The sequence below is a fragment of the Stegodyphus dumicola genome, chromosome 4 (assembly GCF_044657685.1).
Source record: "Stegodyphus dumicola isolate Sdum_Otavi_A_Nest chromosome 4, ASM4465768v1".
In the NCBI taxonomy this organism is placed as follows: Eukaryota; Metazoa; Arthropoda; class Arachnida; order Araneae; family Eresidae; genus Stegodyphus; species Stegodyphus dumicola.
Genome location: NC_140771.1, coordinates 200,490,281 through 200,517,347, shown reverse-complemented (window position 1 = coordinate 200,517,347; position 27,067 = coordinate 200,490,281). Strand labels below are relative to the sequence as shown.

Sequence of the window (27,067 nt, the reverse complement as noted above, 5' to 3'; positions counted from 1 at the left end):
CCTTTCTTCGGTAAAATCTCTAACCAATATTCATCACAGAGGAAATCTGTGTATACCAGCCAAAAGCCAGAATAAAAAGGTAATTGACTCGGTTTATCTGATAGAAAAAAAAATTAATGCCGTTATTAAAAATTAAACAGACCTCTCCCAATATTAAACTTACCATAGGTTTTGAAGATTAGAAAGAAAATGAAAGTGCGCATTTAAAACTGCAATAAATTTTTCGTCGAAAATAGCAGAAATGTCAAAGTATATAATGAACGTGTAAAGTCATAAAGATTTTTAGAGCTAGGTAACCGAAGAAATCCGCAGTTCCCTCACCGTGATTCGAATACCAAACCTTCTTAATGTTAGCTGAGAATGCTTTTCAGTCACATCTCGAAGGGAGAAAATGCTTTACATTCTCCCCCACTAAAAAGGCAACTTGGGAGGGGGCAACCAGTTGTCAAATCCTGAGGTGACGAATCATAATCAACCCCATTTTATTTTGGGCACCGCTTTACAGTCATTAGCTTTGTCGAAGACAGAAAACCGAAGAAATCCGTGATACTCTTTCCGGGATTAGAACACCGGATCTAATTATAGTTAGCCATACGTGCTTTCGCGTTACACCTAGAAGAAATGCAATAAGCAGGGAGAAATTACCGTACAAGCATTTGCAAGGAAAAATGTAATATTTAGGTTATGTTGAGTACTTCTAAACAGTGTGATATTAAATACTTTATATAGTCTGTTAATGTGTTTTGGCCATTACAAAGAAAGAGATAGAAGGAGGAAAATAGAAGAAATGCATATAAATCGCAGAAATCAATTTTGCAAGCTTTCCAACGAAACGTTGCTAAAAAAAGTAATACTCTTTGTGTACAAGATAATTTATATCCAGGTATTCTTTCAAAACTGTCATAGATTATTGACTGTGCATGCAAGGGGATTCAAAAATATCTGGCAAAAATGAAAGAGCAGGTAGGGGGCACCGAAATAAGCATATTTATTTAATGGATTTCGTACACGCGGAAATGGAACATTTTTGACATGTTACACGTTACAACTGAATGGTAAGTAAAAGCCTTATTTGGGTGTAAATCATCATTTCTTATGCCAGCTGTGTGGATCGAGCAGTATGCATTACTACACGAGTGCGGAGTTTCTGACGTGCATTTTATGATAGGACTCAGGATAGAAATGGAACAGCTGCTCAGAGGTGGTATTTGGAAATCTTTCTTTGCATGTACTTTAAGTAATTATTATGTTTTAGCCTCAGTCCGACACATAAAATGCATATCGGCGAGCTTAGCGTTCCTGTAGCAATGCATACCACTCGCTGTTCTTACGATGAATAACAATTTACGCCAGCGCAATAATTTTGTCCACAGCTCAACAGCTTCCTGTACTATTTTCATCTTTGAATCATCCTTGAATGGGAGATAAAATTCTGACTTCATCTTGCAGTCGCTCGTCCAGTCCCATTTTAATTTGTTCATTTTCCCTTTTTTTATCCAAGTAAAGTAAGTAACATGCTTTTAGTAAATCTTTTTAAATTGCGTTATTTCAGTTCATTCGATGAATTTTATATAACGCTTGTGATACAGGCACTTTCCTAATGGGACAATGTCTTTTATCTAGTAATAATATTAAATTTTGGAAACCAAATGTTTTATTAGTCGGTATAGAAAAATGGGATAGAGAGAGGAAAATACTAAAAACGCACATAAATGAAACTGTTCACTAATATTCTTACGCATATTTCTCTCATTTGCATCTGCGACGTATCACCTTTATTTAATGTCATGTCCGCCGATTCTGTTTTTATCTCATTTCGGTGTCTATGAATATGTAAAATATGCGCTGTTTCATTAAGTTTTCTCTTTATGTAATCCATGAAGTGAAGAAGAAGCTTGCACAGGAGTAATAATTCGGGGAAAAATAGTTATTAAGTTAAATATCGGCTAAGAAATAAGTACCATAATAAGAAAAAACACAGACATAATGCGAAGCTGTTAGATAGTTTGAGATTAAGAACTGAAAACAAAAGTAAACGCATCCATGCTGATTTGTCTTGGAAGTACGAAGATATACAGCAAAACAGGATGATTCGATTACAAGTGCCTTTTAAAACCCCTTTAACATTTAAAAAAGTGAATCAAAATTTGAAAAAATGGTAAAAAATTCATTTTAAGATTCAAGTAAGCAAATAAATTTAAATATATCTTAAAACTGTGGACAACGCATACATTTGTATGACACAAACCGAGAACATATTTACCATACTTGGATTAATGATTATGTGTCACTCAGAGCGCCAGACAAATTACCTACAAATTGGAATTTATTGAACACTGACTTATTGAAAATATTTTATTAGACAAAAAAAAAAAAAAAAAAAAATAACTTTTGAATTTGCCAGCACGAATTTCAAAATCAGGAATTTGTGAAAAAAGGATTCTTAATTTTAATATTTGAATAGATTTGTTTTATTGATGTGCATCCATAAATATCTAAATTTGCTATTTAATGAGACATATATTTGCTAATTACGCATTTTTGCATTTTATCTACTTTTTAACTGCGTAAACTTTCTAATTAATGTGGTGTATACGTTCTTACTCTGCAGCTTCCCAGGTATTAGGCTTTTTAGTACTTTAAGATTACACACACACACATACATATATATGACATAATAAAAGCAAAGACGAAACACTGTAGATGCGTGATTAGACCCATACTGAAGAAGATTTTGATTGCGTATTATGCTAGTAATGCTAACTTGGTAATAGTTAAAGAACTTGGCAGTCGAGGCAGTTTTAATTCCACAATCACTTGGCACTCTAGTCGTGCCTTTCAGAAGATTTACATTTTTGATATTGTTGAGATAGAAAGTAAACCAGCGAATTTACATCTTAGCACAGTCGAGAGCAAAAGCTGAAGTGCGTAGTTATTCAAGATGGAAGCACGCGAAGAGAAAAGTTTTGGTTTGTAATTTGGCAGTTTCAGTTCCCAATTATTACGTCATCACAGCTGCGCGGGCTATAGAGTGATCTAGAAATGACGCAATGCAGAGAAGTTATTACGATTTTAGAATAAAGAGGAAGAACTAATGTTTATAGTTTAAACTATAATTTTGATTCATATATTTTTATCTTACATATATATATATATATATATATAAGATTTATGTGAAATTAAAGGAACAAATGTGTTATGTTTATAAATTTTACATGATTATTATTTTGGGTAGAGATAGATTTTGAAACTTCAAGAAAATCTAACGCATAAATCTAACGCAGAGATGCAAGAACGCATAAATCTAACGCAGAGAATGAGCGTATTAAAGCCTGAATAACTAAATTATAAATTAATGACGTAAGGTAACTGTTTTTGACATATATTTTACACACAAAATTAGCGCCATAGCAACATCTGACACGCATTAAATACACCTGTTGTACATGCAGTCTAATCCATTCTTGGGAGCTATTAGTGTTGCGTTATGAATTATTTCCCTACATTTAGATAATATTTCATAATGCAGGCACTTCTCGTTTTGCGTTAGCCTTACGTTACGGCAAACCCACCGTAATTCTGAAAACATGGCAAATTGCAAACACATCTGAGACAATCAACTAACCAAGTCTCACGGCCTAGTTTAACTTAAACATCCAGCTCAGAATGTTAGACTCTTTACACGATTAAGACATTATTTTACAATAGTGCATATAATACATATAATGCAAAGACTACGTTTTAATGACATGTTTAATATATTATTTGATAAGTATTGCTGCGAAAGTAAAAGAAGATAAATAAAAAAAATCTGTAAGGTTTCAGATTATAAATGGCATCCAAAGGGGCGTTTTTTTAGCGTTTTGTGTGTTACCTTTATTTATTAAATATCATGTTCTTTGAACTTAAACCATAAAAATCAGTTCAACAGCAATGTCGCAAAATACTTTTAAAATGAGCATATCTTTAGAATTTCTGATACACAGTTCCGTGCGCTGGACATAAAAAGGTCGCCCCCCCCCCGCGCAGAGTCTTGCCATTGCTCGCTTTGAAATTCTTGATTCTGTTAATCGAAAATTCGTTAAAGTTTTACAAAATATGAGATCGATAATAAAACAAATTCCAAATTTCAAATTTGGTCTTCCACATGCCCATATTCGTAGCAGGATTACGTCATTCAAAATTCGATAGCTCTATGTAGCGTTGTTTTATATACCAATGCGAGAAATATACTTACATTTATGCAGATTTTTCGTTATTTAATTTCTTCAAATATAATGCAGGACTCTAACATTTGGTGGCAACAGTTTGAAAAGTGAAACGGAGATTTATAGTGATTCAACGCAAAATCGCAAAACGAAAGGAATAGTCCTTCAGGGACAAAGCCCCTTTGGACTTATAAGCCTCCATAATCATTCCTGATTAGTGATAATATTCAACAACAAATTGAAGTTAATTTTAGGAAGGGGAGGACTTTTAGGACAGGATCTAAATTCTTTCTTTCTTTCTTCGACCATGGTGGAAGGTACTTTAGGCTAAACATTTCTAATTATGGATTTCCCCAATGCAGGTTCTTCGGGAATATTCGAGTTCGCTGTTTGCAAGCAAGATGATCTTTATCTGATTACTAGCAACTTTATTCGTATCATTTGAATATATCTTACGACACCGTACCGGAGAAGGTTAAATTTCAGCACTGAGCAGAGTTTCAAGGCAGTGTGTATAGATTCCCTACCGTCACAAAATCGAAAGATGGTAATTCTGCTTTTTATTTATTTATATTTTATGTTAAGTTCTTTTATTAAACTGAATATAATTGTAAATATTTTAATGCATGAATTTTATGTTATCTTCATAATTCTAATTTATTCCATGAAAGGTTTGATTTCATATTAATGCGTGCATAATAATTGTTAATTATCTGCTTATATATATATTAAAAATGCGATAACGCAGAAGATAAAAAAGCTGGTGAGGCCCTTTACGTATGGTATTTTATCACACGCACACATGTTAAAAATGTAAATTCAATATAACATATAACACTTATAATGTAATAAATATTGTTTTACTATAATATTTAAATTTTAATATATATATATATATTCATATATATTTGCAAATATTTAAGAGATAGTTTTTGGTGTGTTTCATGTATAACCTGAATAATTAATAGTTTCCTTTAGACATTCTTGAGAAACATATTACAAATCTAAGCCAGATCATGCGGTTTGCAGTAATCGAAGTAAAGCAGTCCTATAAATAAACAAGATGTAACACGTTTGATGGTCAGATGTTTCAGGGCTAATCGAACATGGCGAACGTAACCTTTTTTTTAATACAGCGAATACTGTAAATATGAAATTTGAACTCGAGAAAGCAATAAGCCCGATGAGCAAGAAGAACGAAAAGTAGTTTTGATCTTGGATATTTATAAGAATTGCCTCAAGTTCTTTCACGAGGAATACCTGGGACACATTGTTTACGAAACTCGGATTCACTTTCTTGCAAGACCTGCCAAAATTTGGTAGAATTCTGGCATGCAACCGCCGGAATTTGCGCCTCTGTTGCAGAAGTATGTGACATGCCAGGCATCATCCAACGTGTATGCCAGTCACTTCATCATGATGGATTTGAGCAATTCTTTAAATATCATGCATAGCTTGTTCAAGTATCCAAATTAAACACATTTTTATTCTTCATTGTCTTCGTATATACTGTGGTTCTGCGTTCTTATTTCACATCCAACCGTTTGTTGTATTACAGACATTTTTAGGTTTACCATATTCATATTAGCCCCTTAAATTGTGATCATCAACCATGTTAAACTTTGTATATTATGTTGTGGTATTGGGCTCTTCTGAAGAAATATTACGAAATATGTAATATATTAAATTTTTGTATTCATTTATTTAGTAAATGCATTTCTTAATTTATTTTTTACTCTATATTTTAATGCGTTAAGTTTTATTTAGTAGTTTGCGGTATAAACTTAAAAGATTAATATTCCTTAAAGGATTTATTCTATAATAGAAGCAAATTTAAATTCATGTTATTTGCTTTTTCTTATAAGGTTGTAGGATTCTCCACTGTGTATTTCTAAGTTACAGTTGAAATTAAAGAATCTTAAGAACTAGTAAGCGAATAATCGCTTGAGTTCGCGAGGTAGAAAACAACAAGTGAGAAGGAGGAAATAACCCTTTATTATTCCAACTAAAATTTAACATAACTTCGTCTTGGAGTTGTACAATAAAGCCGACACTCGGGCTTCAACTTTAGAGACTAAAAAATAAACTAAAATAATCTTAATAAATCTTAAAATAATCTTAACTAAAAAGATATAGCCGAAGCTATCAAAATTCTAACAGAGTTGGCCCCTTAACGCTAAGTGACTGCGAAGCTATCAATGGCCTTAAGTACGGCAGAGCGTAAGAATCACCCACTGCTTGGCGCGTTTTTAAGAATTGCACATATTTGGTATCCATGTACACATCGACCTATTTTCACTTAAAAAAAAAAAAATCCCAGAATTGCACAAACAGGGCATTGTGCATTTATCCATGTACACATCGACTTATTTTGACTTAAAAAGTCAAAGAAAATTGACAAAAATCCAATTCTTCTTACTCTTGTAAATAGCTCCAAACAAACGCCAATCAAATAAGTGGGCGATTCTGCACTTTAGCCTACGAAAGAGTAGCTTAAAAAGGCGGACGCGTGTTAGGAACAATATCTGGTATCTCTCTGTCTAAGACAGTAGAACTTCTTGGTTAAATACCGCTCTTCCTCATTAGCATTCAGACGTTATTCTAAAACTACATTTTGGCTGGAAGTGGGTAAGTTGAATTAAAATGCGATAGGAAAGGAAGTTTAACTCAAAATTTAACTGTTAATAAAATTAACATAATCCTTACAAGGTATTTTCTTCATCCTTTCCGCATGCCTACGTGATGTAACTGGAAAGTACGCTAGACGCGTATTTGGCAGGTTCGTAGTTCGAATCCCGACGAGCGCTAGTGGGTGATAATTCGTCACCACCGTGATTTGGTTATTGCGTCTGCTAATCCCCAGTCGCTTTTTAAAGGGGGAGAACATTCTTCCTCTTTTCCGCGTCCCTTCGTGATGTAAATGGAAACACACTTGACGCGTATTCAGAAGATCCGGAGTTCGAATCCCGGCAACGACAAAGCGGATTTCTTAAGTTTCTTAGCATTAGGTTAACTTAATGTCGACTGATACGCGGTTTTAAAGACAGATATATTGCAAAATCCGTCTTTCAAAATTTGTTCATATGTGTGCAAACATGCATGTGTAATGCTCATGAATAAAGTGATTTTAAAATATCCGGCAAAAATTTAGAGGCGGATCGAGAAGAAAATAAGAAGCAATTTTGCAACAGAATGTATGTGCAGAAATCGCGCGTGTACGTGGTACTGGCCACCGTTCAGACTGGTAACTTAACCGGTTTGCTAGAGTAAATCATCATTCTGCATTGTTATATTTTATAATGCCACCACCATTCTATTCATTAATGTTAAATTAATTGGGATCCTTTCTGATCATACCATTTAAATTATCATACATATATATATTTATTATCATTGGAACACTTTTTAATACATACAGAGAGAGAGATACATATAGAGAAATAGATAGATTTGTATATGAATAAATATAAAAGAAAATAATTCAAAACCTAATCCAATTGCGCGCTGATAGCAGTAATAAGTGGTCGTATTAGTTCAAAATAAATTAAATTAATACATTTAAAATCCATCCCATATTCAATTTGAAACAAACGATATGCCAAAATAAAAAAAAAAAGTAAATAAAAAAAAAAAAAACTGAAGCAAAGTGATAAATTGCAGGAAAAGTGCAAAACATGTTAAAACGGAATTAAAAAACAAAAAACTGAATTTACATCTTTCGATGCAACGTCATCAGATTGACAAACCTCCTTAAAATGATGCAGAGAAAGATGTTAATTACGTTTTTTCTTTCATATTCGGTTTTAACATTTGTGGCACCTTTCGTGAAATTTAGCACTTCTTTTTATTTTGATTTTTTAAATTTTTGCATGGAGTTTATTCCGAATTGAATATGGAATATATTTTAGGTATATTATTTTGATTTATGTTTCATGTATTTATATATATATAATCTTAACATATATAAACTTATATATATATATACATATATATATATATATATATATATATACACATCGCATATATTGAATAAAATGTAACTCGGAAAATAAACATTTAATTAACTACATCATATAATCATATAATTAGATAAACGAAAAGAGTTATGAGAACAGTAAATATAGAATTTGACTTTTAAAGTCACTTACAATCTGTAATTTCAACTATTTATTTATCCTGATATTTATTATTATATACACTATACTTGTGTAGAATATGCATAACATTAAGATATTTTTAAATACTTATACATTTTAAAGTAAATTTATTAAGCAATTACGGAAATTTAAACATACCTAACTTAAAAATCTCTCACAAACGAATGCGAATTTAAGCTACTTGCTAACATTTATGTTTATATGTTTTCTTACATTTATCATTAATTATTCGGAGCTTGTAAAAATCATGGCTAGCATTCCAATACTTTAAACTGGTCGAATATTTCTAAAACACATTTTATGTTGTTATTATAGAATACATGTCGCGGCATTTAAATATTTTTCAGTATGCTCTTACAAGTAAGTTAAATATTACAAATTAACATTGACAATATTTAAATCGCTATATAATGCTTAATTCTAACTTTGTTTTAAACCAGACTTCTTCTTCTCTATTGAAGTATTATTCTCATAAATGTTTACTTGATTAGACCAAGAGTATCTTGTGTTCGAAAGATAGTGCAGAATCGGGTACATGTTTAATATTACATTAACTGGATTTATTAAACGTCCACTCAGCTAGCTGTCCTTAAATTAAGTGTACATTTCTAGGTAATTTAAAGCTTTTGATTAATGTGATTTAATATTTAAAGCTATCTATTTAGTTTCAAAACTCTGAATTCGTAATATTAAATAAAAAAATTCAAAGCCTCAAATAATATGAGAAACGCATTTTGCTAATAATGCGTGTGGGGCAAGCATCCGTAACGCGGATAAGAAGTTTATTACATTAAATCATAAAAGGTTATTTCTAGGAAAAAAGTTGTCGCTTTACCTATAAGAATCGTTTTCGCAACTATATCGTACATGGAAATATTACTAAAACCACATTCTTTCTTTAGCATTATATTTACTTGATTTTGGAAGTAGGAACAAAATTTACGACGTAAGAAATATTACATTTAAGAGCATTTAAAATACGCAAAATGTAGAAGCAAGAATTTTGACTTGGTCTACTTTCAGGGGTTTGGTAGCTCAATTGAATATCGCTCACCATTGCTGAACTAATTTGATCTACTTACAAATCCTGTAACAAATGATGTGCTTATAAAAGCCCGAGTGAATAAGACGGCAAAGCCTTGATAATTTGTCTTCGACTGCATAGAACTTCCTGAATGTGTAAAATCGGTAAGATTATGTTTTTCTTAGGAAATCCTTTAAGAAATTACAATTATAACAGCAAATATCCTTCCCGTGCTTTGAAAACAGTGAAATCTATTTAGTTAAATTGGTAAAATTAAGTTGACGGCTAAAGCATGGTTGCCAAAGAACTTTAAAGACTTTTTCATGATCTTTTCACTCATTAGCAGGTTTTTGTTTTTCAGTCACTGGTATAAGGCAGAGCATTGTTGGACCTATGGAAATGCCGAATAAAGTGAAGTTAATATATAGGGTAGCATAACATAGTAATACCGTTGAACAATATTTTGACTCTAATATTTTTGTTTATATTTTTTGTAACTGCAGCTTCTGAGTAATATTGCACAAGCTTCAAGCAGATGTAATCTTTTTCTTTATAGGTTTTTTTATTCATTATTTATTCATATTATTATTATCTATGTTTTGTAAAAGTTTAGGTTTCATAGAATGGCAACATACTATGATGTTGTTCTTTTTTAGAGAGTTAAGTGTAGCTTTTGTTTTCATCATTTGAGAGTATGAATAAAATAACTATTTAATTATTGTAGAGTCTTAAATAACTAAAGAGATATAGATAGTTATTTTCGAGTAATAAATAGTTCTTGAGGTAACAAATTTGGTGAGAATTTTTGAACAACCGTCAACCTTAGCCGTAATATAATGATCCCAAAAATTCGATAAGCTTTACTAAAAATATTTCTGACATCAAGATATTAATGTAATATTTGGATAAACTTCATCAATATTCTCCTGAATTCATTTTAGCTTTGCATTATAATTTCATCAAATACGAATATAACTTACCTTATTTTTTTATTTTGGGGGGTAAACAGTAACATCTATACATACATAAAATAGTATTTTCTATCAGCGTTATTATTTATATTTTAAGATATTTTATTTATTATTATTATATATATTGAAAAACTATCCTAGCAAATACAAACGTTTAATTTGTTAAATATTTAGAAATTCCATTTATAAATGACGCCCCTAGATGTTAGATATATTTCAATCACAACTGCCATATGCGCGTTGTTGTAATAGCAGTTGACATAAACGCTTCTTGCTTCTGGTAATATCAACGGTTACATTACAAAACGGTAAGTTTCGGTAGTGATAAGGAGAAAGAGTTCCATAAACTGATGAGGACCTAGAAAAATTCAAGAACGTGACACAAATCCCAATTTGCTTAATGACAGATGACTACTGAGGATTCAAGAGTTAAGTGTAGCAGCATTCGATAATTTTTAGCCTGCAGCGGCTTGTAACACCAGATCACGTTTGAAGCATTGCTGATCGTCAAGTGATAACGACCAACAGAAAGGATCACTAACGTAATTGCCCCTGGGACGTTTCTTCCTTATCTAAAGAGCTTCCGCACATTAATTTGGTAATTCCGCTCGTCACTGTAAGACATAACGTTTAATGTCTGATATATTTGCCTTTGTACCGTAAAGTAAGCCCGTTTTTTCTGCCACTGCATCGTTAAAGGCGACTTATTGAAAGAAGGGAAAATATAAAAAGAGGAAAACATGAAAGCTACATGAACGTAAATCACTTGTATGTGATGTACTTTGATTTTGATTAACATGGTACTGATTTGCTCCTTTCGAATAATCTGCGAAGTGCAATACGTCTCATTCGTTTTGAAAAATTTCATATAATATTTACTTTGCAGCTTATGTAAATGGCAAGTTCTAATTTCTGTCACAGAAACGGAATTTCAATTGTTTTCATAAATAAAATTCAGCAAAAGTTACTACAAATGAAGACAATGCCTTTTGCAGGTTTCATTGATTGACACTACCTCCATGTGTTTTGCTATAACACTGATTGTGTGTATTATAACATGTGTTGCCCGACTCTGATGGATAACGAAAATTTCACTTTACTTGATATGTGTAAATATAACACTCACATCAACAAAGATTCTAAAAATATAAGAGTTAGCAGATTGCGCTCTTCGGTACATTATAGTAAAAATGATTGATGTAAAGATCTAGCAAAGAAGTTTTCCATTAATGTCTGACAAATGACTTGATTTTATCTTAGGAAACCTGCATCTGTGTAAAACCATTACTAAAGTTTTGTGCTCTTTCTTACTTTCGTCTTTAAATTTTTAATTTCTCGAAAGTTTATTAGCACACATTTAAAACTCCCAGACATTTTCCTTTCCTAGACATAGCCCTGGTTTGTAAATCAGGCCCCAAGACAATCTCGGATGACTGATAATCCTACATATTTAAACAACTTTTGGCCGACTTTTACACCAAAAACTATTCGCTTTCAGTCTTTCAAAAGCAAAGTTATGTGAAAATTTCGTTAAATTTCTAAATAAGAGCGATATTCGCACCTACAAAAAATAAACTTCCTTTTTATCTTACTTCACTTTTTCATACTAAATGATGACAGTCTGATGGTCATCTGATGATCTCACCCTTGCGTCATAACGAGCCTTGAATGTACGGTGGGAACTCAACCTTAAGTAAGTCGTCAGAAAATAATCTTTATAAACGATCCAGAGATCTATCAATCTACTTCTCTTTTGCTCTGGAATCTGGAAGCCCTAAACTATAGTTCTGCAGTTTCGGGAAGTATATATCTGGAAAGCATAGGGAAAGACCGAACGAAACACACTTTGCTTTCTCAGATTTCTTGGCAGAAATTAATTACTTGATTTACACATGATAATCACTTTTATACTTGGGAAGAAAAAATAATGGTAAATATATTTTACATCTAAGGACTTCATTAATGTTCAAGCATTAATGCAGCTTATATGATAATATAACTAAATAGTAGTTATATTTATTTGCTGATATTTTTTCTGCATTTTTATAAATGTCTATACTGTATTTGTATATTTATTAGTTTATTTGGTAAATTGAATATAGAAAATTTACATAACATCTGTGTTTAAACGAACTCATAACTATTTTGCTTGCTTATTTCGAGCATCTTGTTATAGATCTTGTAATTCTGAATCGATTGATTTTTAAATTACGAAGACAAATTAGTTAGAATCTAACCCCTCCTGACGAACCTTGGCGATAATTTGTGTCGCCAAATTAGTAACATTCGGAAATTTTCTTCAACGTAGTAACATTCTAGAAATTTCCGAAAACGAAGTTTCAAAGCATTAGGACTTATTTATCGGAAACGTCTAAGCTAACTGTTCCATCTTACATATTACTGCGATGAAGCCCAGTGCCAGTAATTTATAGAATTAGCTGAACCACTCAGTTAAGAATTAAAAGATTATACTGAATTCTTATTCATTGACTGCTGTAGCACATCCCTGTAACTGCCTCCTCGAAAGCTTGCTTTCCACCTTCTACAATTTGTGTCTGTGAAGTGACAATAGTGGGAAAGCAGGATTTGGACTGTTGAAATGCAGAAAGGACGTCAGCGTCGGTTTGTATATTCAAAGCAAACCAATTTATTGTGTATATAAGATGTAAATAAAAAAATTTGAATTTTAAGTATGAATTTGGTTACCTCTTTTAAGATATAGTTTGACACACATGGATTTCATGCCCTCCCAGTTGAGTTATCGTGTGAAACAAAATATCTGTATGCCGTGATTATTGTTCAAATCAGAGATAGTCAGCCCTATTATAACTTTAGCCCGCATAGTTAGTAATAAAATTTCCTCGCCGCCCACAGGTTTACAGTAACTTAATTTAGCGTAGCTGGAAAGTAATATTTTTGTATGGAGATTTAGCAAAAAATTTATAGTTAAATTTTTCCATTTATTTATCCTTTCAGAATGCATGTAATAGACAGAGAATTTATTAAAAAATAATGAAGCCGTATAAATATAAGAACACATAAGAATAGAGAGCATTGTGCAATTGGAGGTAGGAATAAAAGGAAACGTCTTCCTCCCACTAAATGGCTGAAGCAGTGTTACCGGGCTTTGGTAGCCCAAGCAGGTGGGCGGTACGTTTGTTTACATCCATAACATGTTACAGCGGTTTGGTATTGGGGAAAATTAAGTAAAATTTCTATACAAAGGTATGGTATTGGGTGAAATTGAGTAAAATTTCTAAGAGAGGTACAGAATATTCTGCCAAAATACATTTACTAGAAAATTTGAATCTGATAGCGAATGTATCCCAAAACGTGTTTCAAATCAAAAGTTTGAAACTTGATGGCTAAATTCAAATGCAAAATTATGTATGTTAAAATATTCGTAATTTGGCGCATAGGTCAGCTTAAGATTTTTAAAAAGGGTTAAGCATGCAAGGGTTATTTGGCTAAGGGAAGAGAAGCTAAGGATTTCGAAGTAAACCTAACTTTGAATGATAACAAAATAACACATTGTTAAATTGTTAAAAATAACGCATGTACGTTTCACCCAATTTATATTTATACATATTTTTCATATAAAGAATTCTGATACACACTAATCGATTGTAAATTACTTTACTCGAAAAATGTAAATGAAGTCACTGAATGTTTAGGTCACCAAGAGTGGTGTGTCACTGTTTCAAGGGAGTGTATGGCGAGCGTCTCCTCTCTTTCCTTCCTTATGAGCAGCGCTTGGGGGAATGCCAGGTGTAGAACTAAACTTTCATGTGTGTATCCAAATATATATGCTTTCGACTTTTCTTGATCTTGATCATCGGAAAAAATTAATAAAAAACTCTACCGAACACGGTGATTAAATTGCCCACTAATGGGCGGTTGGGATCAGGTTGACTATCCCTAGTTTAGTTTACTCTGGGAGTTATATCAAGGATCTACAGCAGGGTTTCTTAAACTGTGGGTCGCAACAATCAAGGGGGTCGCGGGACCTGCAGCAGGGAGTCGCCAAAACTTTTAGCAGTTTTGATATTTCTTTAACTTATTATAATAATTTTACAATTGCCAAATATTTTTACACAATGTATCAGGAAATAGATAACGATAAGACAATACAGACAAAGAAAAAACGAAAACGTTTCGACACATTCTTTTTATAATATAAACGTTCATTTTACTTGCTTTACACGTTACGCTGTCATTTCGTCTATTATTTATTAAACATTTTCACATTGTTCTATGTCTTAAAATTAGAAATTAAAGTTAATGACATAAAACTGCAATAGTATATTACAGTACAGGTGAAAAATTGACAATTTCATTCACGCGTGTGTGCGATTTGCGCAATACTTATGGGGCCCCATAAAATTTTTTAAATGTTATGGGGTCCTGGGGGTCGAGAGAAAATCTCAGTGATAAAAAGAGGTCGCGATTGAAAAAAGTTTAAGAAGCCCTGTCTACAGCAATCCTCGTGAATGAAGGAGAAATTTCTTTATATCTGATACTCTGCTTAACCTATTTTAACTGTTTACTTTACTCTGAGCTGTTTTTTATGCCAACGCAATGTACATTTTATCTTGTTCATCTTGTATATGTATTAAACAGCTTCACGAACTCTCAATTCATTGCAATATGCGTTTGCGCTGATATATGAAATCATGTTCAATACATAATACGATCCAAACGAGATGGGCAAGAGATAGTACAGGTAATTAAGTACAAAGCATGCAACTAATGATATTATTAAAAAAATATGCTATAGAAAATGAAAAGTTGTCAAGTTTTTCCCTCTTGATTAGGAAAGTAAGGATAGTAAAAGTCTAAGTTGCGAAAACCTTTAAGAAACGGCAGAAACCTTTAAAAAGTGTTAACCTGTAAAAAAAAAAAAAAAAAGAAGACATGCTTGATTCTTCTAATATATTTCTTTCTGATGTTGTAGCGCTGAGTATAATGTTTTATATTTTTTCATTTATTTGCTAACGTCGTTACTTCTCAAACAATTTAGCTTCACAAACTACACAGCATGAGGGTTCGATTTATCACGATAAAAATTCATTTTTGCTGCAACAGATAGAGGGAAGAAAAGGAGATTGATAGAAAATTTTGTAATGATGAAATCATTATAAATAGAACAACGTGTAGCCATTAATGATTAATTTACAGGTATATGTATTATTTAAGTATTAAATATTTAAGCCTTCTTAATTCTAAGTATCTGTATCTATCTATGTATACCCTCTGATCCGCTCCCCTGTCCTGTTTCTAAAGTGTGCTTCTGTTTTCTGGTTTTTCCAAATCCGAATTTTTTTTTGAATTGAGTTTATTGTGACTTGACTATGGGATAGATCTTAATTGTATTAATTTTTTTTATTTTCCATTATTGTCATAATTTTTTGCTGCTATCAAAGCGAGGATTAGATACTGAACTGTTTTTTACTTTGTTTTTATTCCTTCATATATATATGTAAGATATATGAATCAAAATTATAGATTAAACTATAAACATTAATTCTTCCTCTCTATTCTAAAATCGTAATAACTTCTTTGCATTGCGTCATTTCTACATCACTCTATGATCGGCGCAGCTCTGATGACGTAATCATTGGGAACTGAAACTGTCCTTGTAAACCAAAACTTTTCTCTTCGCGTGCCTCCATCTTGCATAACTACGCACTTCAGCTTTTGTTCTCTACTGTCCTAAGATGTAATTTCGCTGGCTTGCTTTCTATCCCAACAATATCAAAAATGTAAATCTTCTGTGGAAAGGCACGACTAGAGTGTCAATTGATTGTGGCCACAAATATCAATTGGAAATAAAAATGGAATTAAAACTGCCTCGACTGCCAAGTTCTTCAAATACTACGCAATCAAAATTCTTCTTCAATATGGATCTAATCACGCATCTACACTGCTCCGTTATTTCCTTTGCTTTTATTATGACATATATATATAATATCTACCTTTCTAACAATAAATTAAAAATCGCGAAATTTGAGCATGCCTCCCTCCTCATTCTAAAATTAGCAAAGTAATAACTTTTTTAATGTAATCTTTACTTCACATAATTCTGAAAAGTGATTCGCCATTTGATCTCTCTTGCGCAATTATTTTTGTAATATTAATAAATCTTAACCCAGCAACCGAATATTAATCTGGAATTCGCTTAATGCAAACATTCTAATGTAATCTGGAATGCAAAAAGTGTTTGTTATAAAAAGTATTTGCTGAGCAATCTCGCTCTGTTGGCGCTTGTTTGATTTGTGTTAATTAAATAAAAATGTATGTCAACCATGCATAAAAATGAAATATTTGATTTCGGCCATGTCTGCAAATTTCTGATTTATGCATCCACGTCAGATTAATGCAACGAGTTTCTTCCAATTTTCATTATACGAGTGATAATCTCTATGTGTACAGCATAGAAAAGAGTATTTCAAAACCTTTCGTGATTCTTTAAAAATTACATCTCCATTCACATTTTGGGAATCACTAGCCTAGCTAATTGCAGTGCTGTGCCATTAGCACATTTACTGATAAAACTATTTCGCTAAATGTGATTGATTTGTGCTGATGTGATACAATCCGTAAACAGAACGTGATACAATTCGTAAACAATCCGTGAACGCAAGTAGCCGGAAATAGAATAAATCAATAGAAATTAACTCCAGTTTTTCTTTAAATATTTTCCGCAACTGGACAGATAAATTTCATCTTAAAATTTCTACTACAAATTGTAAAGCACTATATATTCCAAAAAGAGGTACTTCCATAAAAAACCTAAGAAAGCCAATAATCAAAATTTCTCAAGAAAAATCAAAATTGGCAAGAGCATCACATATCTGGGAATAGTATTAGATACTTGGCAATCCTGGCATTTCCATATTCAATATCTCAAAAACAAAACTTTAACCCTTCACAATTCTCTTCGATCTGTAACAACCACTTGGGGTATATCCTCAAAATTAGAAATCATTTGGTACATAACAGTTATTGAAAAAATACTATATGGAGCTTCCGTCTGGGATTTAACCTTCAATTCCCAGGCTCAAAAACATTTACTTTCAATCCAAAGACCTTTCCTCCTCTCTCTAGCAAAAGCATATAGAACTACTCCAACTAGTGTGCTGCAAATAATAACCGGCATCCCTCCAATAACTTTATCTCTAATAAAAGAAACAAATAAAGTAAGAATATCAAAACTAAGAATTCAAAGCATAATGAATAATAATGTATTTCACCACACAGATTTTGAATATCTTAAACACAACTTAGAGCTACATCCTACATATTTTTACACAAAATCCCTATTGGGAACCTTTGAACTCAATAAATATGAACTCACCATATATACTGATGGTTCGAAATCTGAAGCAGGCGTCGGTAGTGCATATTGAGCATTAGGAAAAAATTCAAATATTAAAAACTGGAATATTCGTTTAAACAATAACAACTCAGTTTTTCAAGCAGAACTTTTTGCAATCAAAGAAGCCATATGCTTCGCAAAAGAACTTTCTTTACCATCCTTAATTCTCTCTGATAGTGCATCTGGTATTCAAGCTATAATTGGACACAGTCGATCGCCTATTGTACAAGAAATCCATTTTCTACTTTCTCAATTTCAAAACACTACCACATTTCAAATGGTAATCCATTTGAAATGTGGAAATGTGGAAAATCTGTTTGAAATTCTCTATCAAGAATTTCCATGAACATTTCATTCAGGTCATCCTAATTCATTCAAATACTATTTCTCATCAACTTTTATTCAATTGCTGCTCTTCATTCTCCATAATGAAATACGTTACTCTTTGCATATCTTACATTCTCAGCCTCTATCATTCTCATACATTATGTTGTTCATTTTCAAAATTTGTAATTATCTTCTTAAGTATTTACTTATGTATTTTTGTTTCATTTACTTTCACATTGATTTACGTATTATGTTTTCATACATTTAATTTCTTCAATTTTTATTATACACATCGGTAATAGTGGTAGCACACATCGGTAATAGTGGTAACGAGCTCGCAGATGAACTAGCAAAAGAGGCTGCAAACAATTCTTCCCTTTCAAATTACTCAATTCCATACCCAATTACTAAAAACAAAATTAGAAACAGAATTAATGCACTTATGGAAGCAAACCTGGACTGAAGCAACTACCGGCAGAAGAACTTTTACTTTCATATCAAAACCTTCCAGATCATTAATATCTACCAACCGTTCAATTACATTTTTCCTAACAGCTCATGGTCCATTTCCAGAATACCTTCATAGATTCGGACTTCACCATACAAATCTCTGTACCTGTGGAAATGAAGGCACAATAGATCATTATCTCTTTCGCTGCAACCTTACTAAAGATTATCACCTTAAAGCATACAATTTAACTTCTGCTCAGTTATGATTTCAACAGATATTAAAAAGTAGTATTCTAAGAAATCATCTTCATAATATAATAAATTATATCTCCGCAAACATCGATGATCTTAAAAGAACTTTAAATCATTATTCTTTGTTCATTTACCTTACGTAATACACCATTCTTTCTACTACCTCATTTTAATGCTTTCACTCAAGACTATCTTTATTTAAGTACACCTTCAAGATCTCTCAAGTTCAATCAAGAATTTAAGGATATTTTCTAACTCCATCTTCTTAATATATTAATAAAGTCTCAACTCAAGGTTTTTAGTCAAGTCTTTTACTCAAGAATGACTCTCTATCAAGAATTTCCACGAACATTTCATTCAGGTCATCCTAATTCATTCAAATACTATTTCTCATCAACTTTTATTCAATTACTGCTCTTCATTCTCCATAATGAAATACTTTACTCTTTACATATCTTACATTCTCAGCCTCTACTATTCTCATACATTATGTTGTTCATTTTCAAAATTTGTAATGATCTTCTTAAGTATTTACTTATGTATTTTTGTTTCATTTACTTTCATATTTATTTAGGTATTATGTTTTTATATATTTAATTTCTTCAATTTTTATTATATAATTCTCAAAATTCTGATACTTTATTTTACTTCATATATAACAACATTGTATTTATCTTATTCTAAATTTTTAACTTTTATTTATTGTATCTATTTATGTTTATTATTTATTGTAGTATGTATATATTTATTTCTTGATATTTAATTTTTATTATGTAATTATCAAAATTCTAAAATTTTATTATATTTTACATAACAACACAGTTGGTAGATGATTCCATCAATTGAGCGAAAAAGCTAAATATCTTAAAGGCGGTGCAGCTGCTCATCTGATGGTAAATAAATAAATAAATCCGTGAACAGAAAAAAACTGTTCCATCTGAAATCTCTAGGCACTTCTCACCCATATATAAAGCAATATTTAAGTACACAACAATATATCATTTTGCTTGTACTCTGCTGTCTATTAGAATGTCATAAGTACTTTAAAAGCACAGTGGTACAAAACAAACATGCAAGACGTCGCTTCAGCAAAATTAACATAATATCAATTATGCAGTGGCACCAGAGATTTCGTGTTTGCAAGCGTTATGTAGATATTATACCTTCGCATTGAGGATTCCCAAGGTTCGTGAGATCGCTTGTAAATGGATGAGTTACTTCACTGAATAAGCAAATAAAATGATCTAGAAAAACGCGTAATATTTCTGGGGTTATCAGACGTCAGTTATTATGACTAACAGAACAATATTATGTCCATGTCTGTGTCCTGAAGATAAAAAAAAAAATGGAATTTGAAACGAGTGCTTATAGAATTTGAAGAAGTGGTACTTATTAATTTACAAATTACAATAGAGAATATTGTAATTACTTATTAATTACAATAGAGAAGAGGTGATGGGAAACTTTATTAAAGGTTTTTTTTTATTGCATTGTGGTTCTTTTAGAATAAAACCAGAAAATTCTGAGTTCCTAGTAGATAAATTCATTAAACTACTATTGTGTTACTTGTGTTTTAATAACAGATTAATATTGCAGTCTGATTTTGAATATTCTTAGGACTTTTGATGGTTAAATTTTGATTTTAAATTTTCCTTTTGATTTTGACTTTCGATCACTGTATCAGTTTAAAAAACTTTCTAAATACCGGTATTAATTTTTCATAAATCATGCTGAAATAGTTTTCCTAAAATAAGATTGTAGAGACATTAGGTTATTTTGAAGCATGAGACATGAAAAATGAGCAATGCCTTCGCCAAGACTCGAACCTCGGACCTCTGGAATACGCCCTGAGAGTGCTGAAAATTACACCGTGAAGGCTGGGGAATTAATTACTTTAGAAGATGACCACAAATGTAACAGAACGGGACAATGCAGTTCTGTGCAGAAAGATGGAATAATTGTTCGAAGCCACTATTTAAATTTGAAAGCTCATCCGTACTGTAAATTCTTGGTTACGTTGGTGTTCGTGTCTGTGATTGTGGCAAAGCCTCAAGGGCTATCTGCCTAAGGTAAGGCACGTCTTCGTGGAGGAGTTTCTATGGAAAACTGACCCGTATACGCGGTACACATGGGGGATAACACAGAAACGTCCATGCAGAGAGCCTGTTCGCAGGATTCAAACCTCGAACCGAATTACCAGTGTTCAGCCACTTTACCACTTGGCCGCTGGTGGGCCTCTTGGTTACGTAATAATCTAAATTAATATTAAGAGGAGACATCTATCTCCAGTAGCTGTCAAACAGCCAAACTAAAAAAAGGAGGTAACATATAAACTTGAAAATAATCTTTATGCTAAATAACAGCTAAATTGTCATTATGAATGATCCAAAAATTGAGATGAAATTAGAATGAATCATTTTCGGTTTTCGCCTTCTATATCTTGTTCCAGTATTAATCTTATGTAAAATGGCATCGTATGATGTGAAAACAAAACTTCTTTGTGCTTAAAATGTATGTCGCTTCTTTCAACGAAATCATCCATCTCAAATACATACGTCATGTATATAAAAGATTTTACAAACCATTATTTCCAAAACCATATACTTTCAACACTCAAGTTTTAAAATAAATATCTCGGTCGTTGTCGGTTTTTTTAAATCAGAGACCAGGAGATCGTATAAGTAAAATAAACAATGAGAACTTTTTTAATATAAAAATACCATGAAAATTTTACTTATTAAAATATTTATGTAATTTCAAACACATGTTTATGACTAATTGTGGCTAAAATAAAAGCCCCGTGAGAGGACAAGGTGTATGCACCTTTAAATAAAATTGAAAACCGTAAATAAATGAAATTAAAGGAAATAAGGAAATTGGCATAGCGAAATCTTGAGGGTTCATATATAGAAAGGGTGCATAGACGTACATAAAAAAACTAGAATATTTTTAACTATGGTTGAGTATTGTAGTGGTTCTTAAATTACGGTTTGAAGTAATTAACAACTGTACTATAAGCGAAGAATTCTTATTTGTATGAAAAGCTGCGATTTCTACAGGATGTAGTCATAAAATATAAGAAAAAAATACTCAAAATCTTGTGAATTGAGCGTATCAAATGAGATAAAAATTTAAATCTGAACTAGAGCGTGCAGCTAACAGATGCAGTTTTCCAAAAAATCCCGCTTTGCAAATTTGGGTGTAGGTTTGCAAAAATCTAAAAAGCACTAATCTATGCAGTTTACTAAACAAGTAAGAAGAGAAGCAAGTGGGAGAGCAAAATATCCCACAAAAATTCAGAAGTTCTAAAAGTCGTTTATAGAATTTATACAGAAGTAGATTTAAATTTTTGAAGAAATGTCGTGAAGTTGCCAAGCAAAAAGACGAAATTCTCAAATTCGTTTGCATTCTGGAATTGCTACGAGGAGTATTAGTGCAGATACTTGAAAATCAATATCATTTGTATGGATTATACGTTTAGAAAATTTTCCTGATGATTTGAGTGGTAAGCGAAAATTTTCTCGTTTGAATTTTGTTTGCACGAAAGAGTATCGTTTTAAGAAATAATAAGTTATAAATAGTTTAAAATTATGAATGAAAGCAGTCAAATATTCTAAATATCATAGAAGTGGATTCTAGAAAATCATTTTGGAGAAATTATTCTAAGATGTGTTTCGGTCATGTTTCTTTGTAAGGGAAATTTCTATGCAATAGAAAGTGAAACACACAAACCTGTAAATATTTAGACAATTACACAGAACTAGATTAAATATTTGTGCCTGAATTTATTATTTTTTAAGAAAAAATAAGCTTTCTTTAAAAATAACTTTTTTATTAAGCTTTATAAGTATAGAAAATTTTACACTTTGAAATCCTTGATGAATGTCAGCTTTAATCATCCAATAAAATATTTTATCAATGAAATCATTTTAATAGCTATATTACGTATAACACGCAGTGTATGATAGTGAAGCACATGTTCTTTTAACTATTTCAATAAGACATCTTTTAATGTTGCAAAGAAATCACGAGCATGATTAAATAATGGGTTGCAGAAATCTGTTATCTTCATCAAATCAAGGTCGAGCGAGAAATCATCAATATATTTCTCAATGCACTCTAGAAATTATATAAAAGCTAGCTGATATTCACTTTTATTTCACTTTCATAGCTTCTCATTTATTTTTCTGTCAACAGATGGCATTAGGGATTTCATTTTCTATTATTATGCTGGAAAATTCTCAAATTTCTTTGCACTGACATTTTAGCGCGTGCTTTTATGCCTCTTCTTTTCGCTTTGCCGGTGAAGAAAGGGTACAGTATTTCAATGTTTTACTGACTTCACATTATTTCTCTTGCCAATTTTTATTTTGTTTAATCATGTCTGTCGATTTCATGAATTTATGTTAGCTCATTACTGGTGAGGGGAAAAATCTGGGGTATAAATATCACCTAGAAATCAAAACTTCCAAAATTCTATTTGAGATATTTTAGTATGAGGCATTAAGTACGGGATTAGTAAAATATTATGGGCTGTTTATTAAAACCCTCTGACTGGCACAGGGTTTCACTAACCACAAATTCACTAAGCAAAATAAAAAAGCCCAAATTTCCGAAATATGCCATGAGAAAGAGGTATCTTCTTAATTGTAATGCAGAAAGCCCAAATGTACTTTATACATGAGTTTTTAATATATTGCCTTAAGTTATTAACATATTGCAAGATGCGCGTATATATACGTTCTTACAGACACCACAAAAATATTATAGGCCGTATATATACGCTTTGCCGGTAAGAGGGTTAAAGAGAAATTACTTCAACAGATACATGTTAAAGACTCGTTCATATACTGAATTTTCTGGATCAATTCCGGTTTTCCCAGGATCTACAGTTTTTCTTATAAATGCAAGAAGAAACAATATTGAATCATTGTACATGTTTTGCTCACTGATATCCTGAAGCTCACTGTGTACGTAGAAAATAAAAGCATTTCTTTAGCATCTTATAGAGGAATGGATTGGATTTTTTGAATTATGCCAAAACATATTTGGGGTATCTACCTAAAGGGAGGGATGCCTACGTGGAGGACGTTCGAAGAAAAAGTACCTGGCATATACACTTGGGGATAATCACGAAAACTCCTGTGAAACTGAGCTGTTTACAGCGGATTTGCAAGTAGGTTTTACATCTTAGCGAGAATCTACCGTTTACAATTACCCCAAAATTTGAATGCAAAACATAAAATGAAGAACACTATTGTTTAAAGGATTGTTTATAATTTTCTATGAGGTCTATGAAAATATACGACTTAATACATCGTAAGAAAATTTTGACTTTAAAATAGGAGAGATTCATTATGTAGATTCAAAACAATAAAAAATGCATTATAAAATAAAATAAAATATGAAGACATAGATGATCTTCATAGTCATCTACTTACTTCAGTTGAAAGGCAATGTAATATGCAAATGCAGTTGCTTAGATGATTTCTGAGATCAAGGTTATTGAATCAATTAAGAACACATTCCAATTTATCCTTATTAAATACTAACTTGTTAAATTTTCATGCCATATCAATTAGCTGATAAAGCAATAACATCCTTATCGTTAACGGACATAGAATAGGGTTCATTTATAAGGTGTTTCTCCCGCTTTTCTAGCGTGCGTTCGTGGTCTAGTGGTTCTGCACGCTGAGCCGGTATTCCAGAGGTCCGTGGTTCGATTCCCAGCGAAGGCGATTGCTTATTTTTCATCTCTCCGACTTCCCAAATCACTTAATGTCTCTACACACTTTCTAGCTTAAGATTTACGATTTAAAAATGGGATTTTAAAAAACCTTGCTGGTAAAGATTTCATCATAAAGTATCCATAGGGTCATTTCATGATATTTCCTTCAATTTTTGATCAAACAATTGTTAAAAATTTGAATCCAAAAAACCTCATAACTTTACTAGAAGGCCAAATATAGATTTGCTTAATATAACATACCAACTATTCACTGAAACTTGAACTGGTTTATATTAAATGTAAACAATTTCTCCATTGATAACTTATTTTATAAAGCAAAATAGAATATTTATTCTTTCAGGAAATGAAATCTAAATACAGAATAAAAAATTGATATTGAAAAATTCACTATTTCAATATAAAAAAAAGGCACATTGCTTAGAAATAAAATACGTGTCACAAAAAGTGCATCCTCTTCCGAAATAGATATTGAATTGTAAGCTAAGCTTTTGTTTGGAATCCTCGATGTTAGGAATTCTAAACTAAATCTTCAACTACAACTCAATGGCCATGCATTTCAAAACTTTGAATCATCAGATATCTGAAAACGCCAGCTGGTGACAAAGAACCCAATCTACTCAACTATGCTTGAATAATTGAGCAAGTGAGTTATTTTTCGGTGAAATCTCTTGGTTTTTTAAAGAGGATGTGATGCAAACTTCCTTTCTAAAAATGCAATAAATCTTTGAATCCGGTAAAAATGAGATGCGCGTTAAAATTGTTAAGATTGCCATTTTTTTACAACTGTATAGCTTAGAGATATAGAATAACATAATCAAATTCCTTTAAGATGTCAGCTGCATAATACACCACTTCGTTAATATCGCCATTATTATTATAAGAAAAAAGGTTCTAAACATTTCGAATTTTTATCAAAATAAACAAATGAAATTTCCAAGAGATTTCCAAAACTGTTTCGATTGTTAGTATTTTGTAATTAAATACCTTTGCCATAAAAATAAATTATTGATTATGTAATTTTAATTTAGCGCAGTAAGCAACGTCTTCCTTTTGAAGACAGAAAAGAAACGCATTTCTAATTTGCATTTGATTTTAATCACATGCTCTTTAGAAGTCCGTTCTTGATGTGTAATTAAACGAACAGCATTTCGTTATGATCACGAAATAAGCAGCAGGTTTTTCTTCATCTGTATTAAAAAAAAAAAAAAAAAAAAAAAAAAAAAAAACCTCTTCTTTTAGTATACCAACCATGTATAATAGCTAGTTTCCCTTAGAAAGTCCTCCCCGAAGATATATTTTCCCTTTTTTGCCATAATTAAAAAAGCCAAACCAAACTTAATATGCCAGCTTAAAATTGCGCTAATTTATTTTTGGAAAATGTGTTTAATTTTCACATAGTATTAGTAAATTTATTTTTAACAACGATGTAGGCAGTTATCTAATTCGAATTTGTGTATTTAAAAAAAAGTTCTTTTAATACCAACTGTGTACACGAGCCAGTTTGCCTTAGAAAGTAATCCATAAAAGCATCTCTCCCTTAGCAGATTCACGAAGCCTTCACGTACTTTGACATAATTAAATAAGCCAAACCAAACTTAATATGCCAACTTAAGATTGCACTCATTTATTCTTGGCAAACATATTTAATTTCCGTACAGTATTAATTAACTAATTTGTTTAACTGCATATCTATTTTTAACAATGAATGAGACAGTTATATAATTTGAATTTCTTTATCCTCTCTCTCTTCACTCGCAGATTAAATCTATGGTGAAAAAATTTGAGCTTGATACTTGCATTTTTAAAGGCTTAAATTCAGTTTTGCATGTTAGAATTTTTTAGTGCTGTATGTCTTGATAATTACATTTGTTCGATATTTAATGAAACTTATGACAAAATATTTAAGTAACGAGGCTTTATAAATGAGATTATGAAAGTAATGTATATTTTAACAAGCACGGCTGCGGGACATTTGCAGTATTGATGTTGTTACGCGAAATCTAAAAACAAAGAATCAAAATTTAAAAACAAAGAAACTGGCTGACCTAGATTTTTTTCATTTTTAATATTTTTAATTTTATCTTTAGTTTAGAGTTTAATACTTTACTTATCTGTTAGATTTTTTAGAAGAAGATTTTTTTTCCTTGTTACATTTTCTATCTTCAATTTTTCCCTTTTTACACTTTACCCTTCCTCCACTTTGAACTTCGTCATTTATGAAAATTATTTAATTTTTGGCTGTAAAAGGTGACCTATCTCTGCATTCTTTTATCTTTTTTCAATTTTATTTTTCATTCATTCTTTTTGCCTTTTACCTGATTTTCTGGATCAATGTATTTAATATTTTTTTTTCATGTCATACTTTGCTTTCAAATGCTATTATTTTAATACTGAATGATTTTTTTTTTCAATTTTTGATTAATTGAACTCGCTTTTCATTTTGCTTTTTTCAAAATTTTGGTATAAGTTTAATTTAGATATATCTTATTTCATTATAGAATTTGAAATACTGTCGTCTTTTATCTGACCTCTGTTGTATGAATATTATACA

The 27,067-nt window shown here is 31.5% G+C and overlaps 1 long non-coding RNA gene across 1 annotated transcript in view; it reads left to right on the top strand.

The window, feature by feature from the left end:
• Positions 1-1,171: 1,171 nt before the first annotated feature.
• LOC118189310 (uncharacterized) overlaps positions 1,172-27,067 on the top strand; it is a 69,495-nt gene continuing 43,599 nt past the window's right edge. Inside the window, exons 1-3 of the long non-coding RNA XR_004758247.2 lie at positions 1,172-1,505; positions 4,571-4,755; positions 9,389-9,553. This is a non-coding gene — a long non-coding RNA (uncharacterized LOC118189310). The remainder of the gene's footprint in view (positions 1,506-4,570; positions 4,756-9,388; positions 9,554-27,067) is intronic.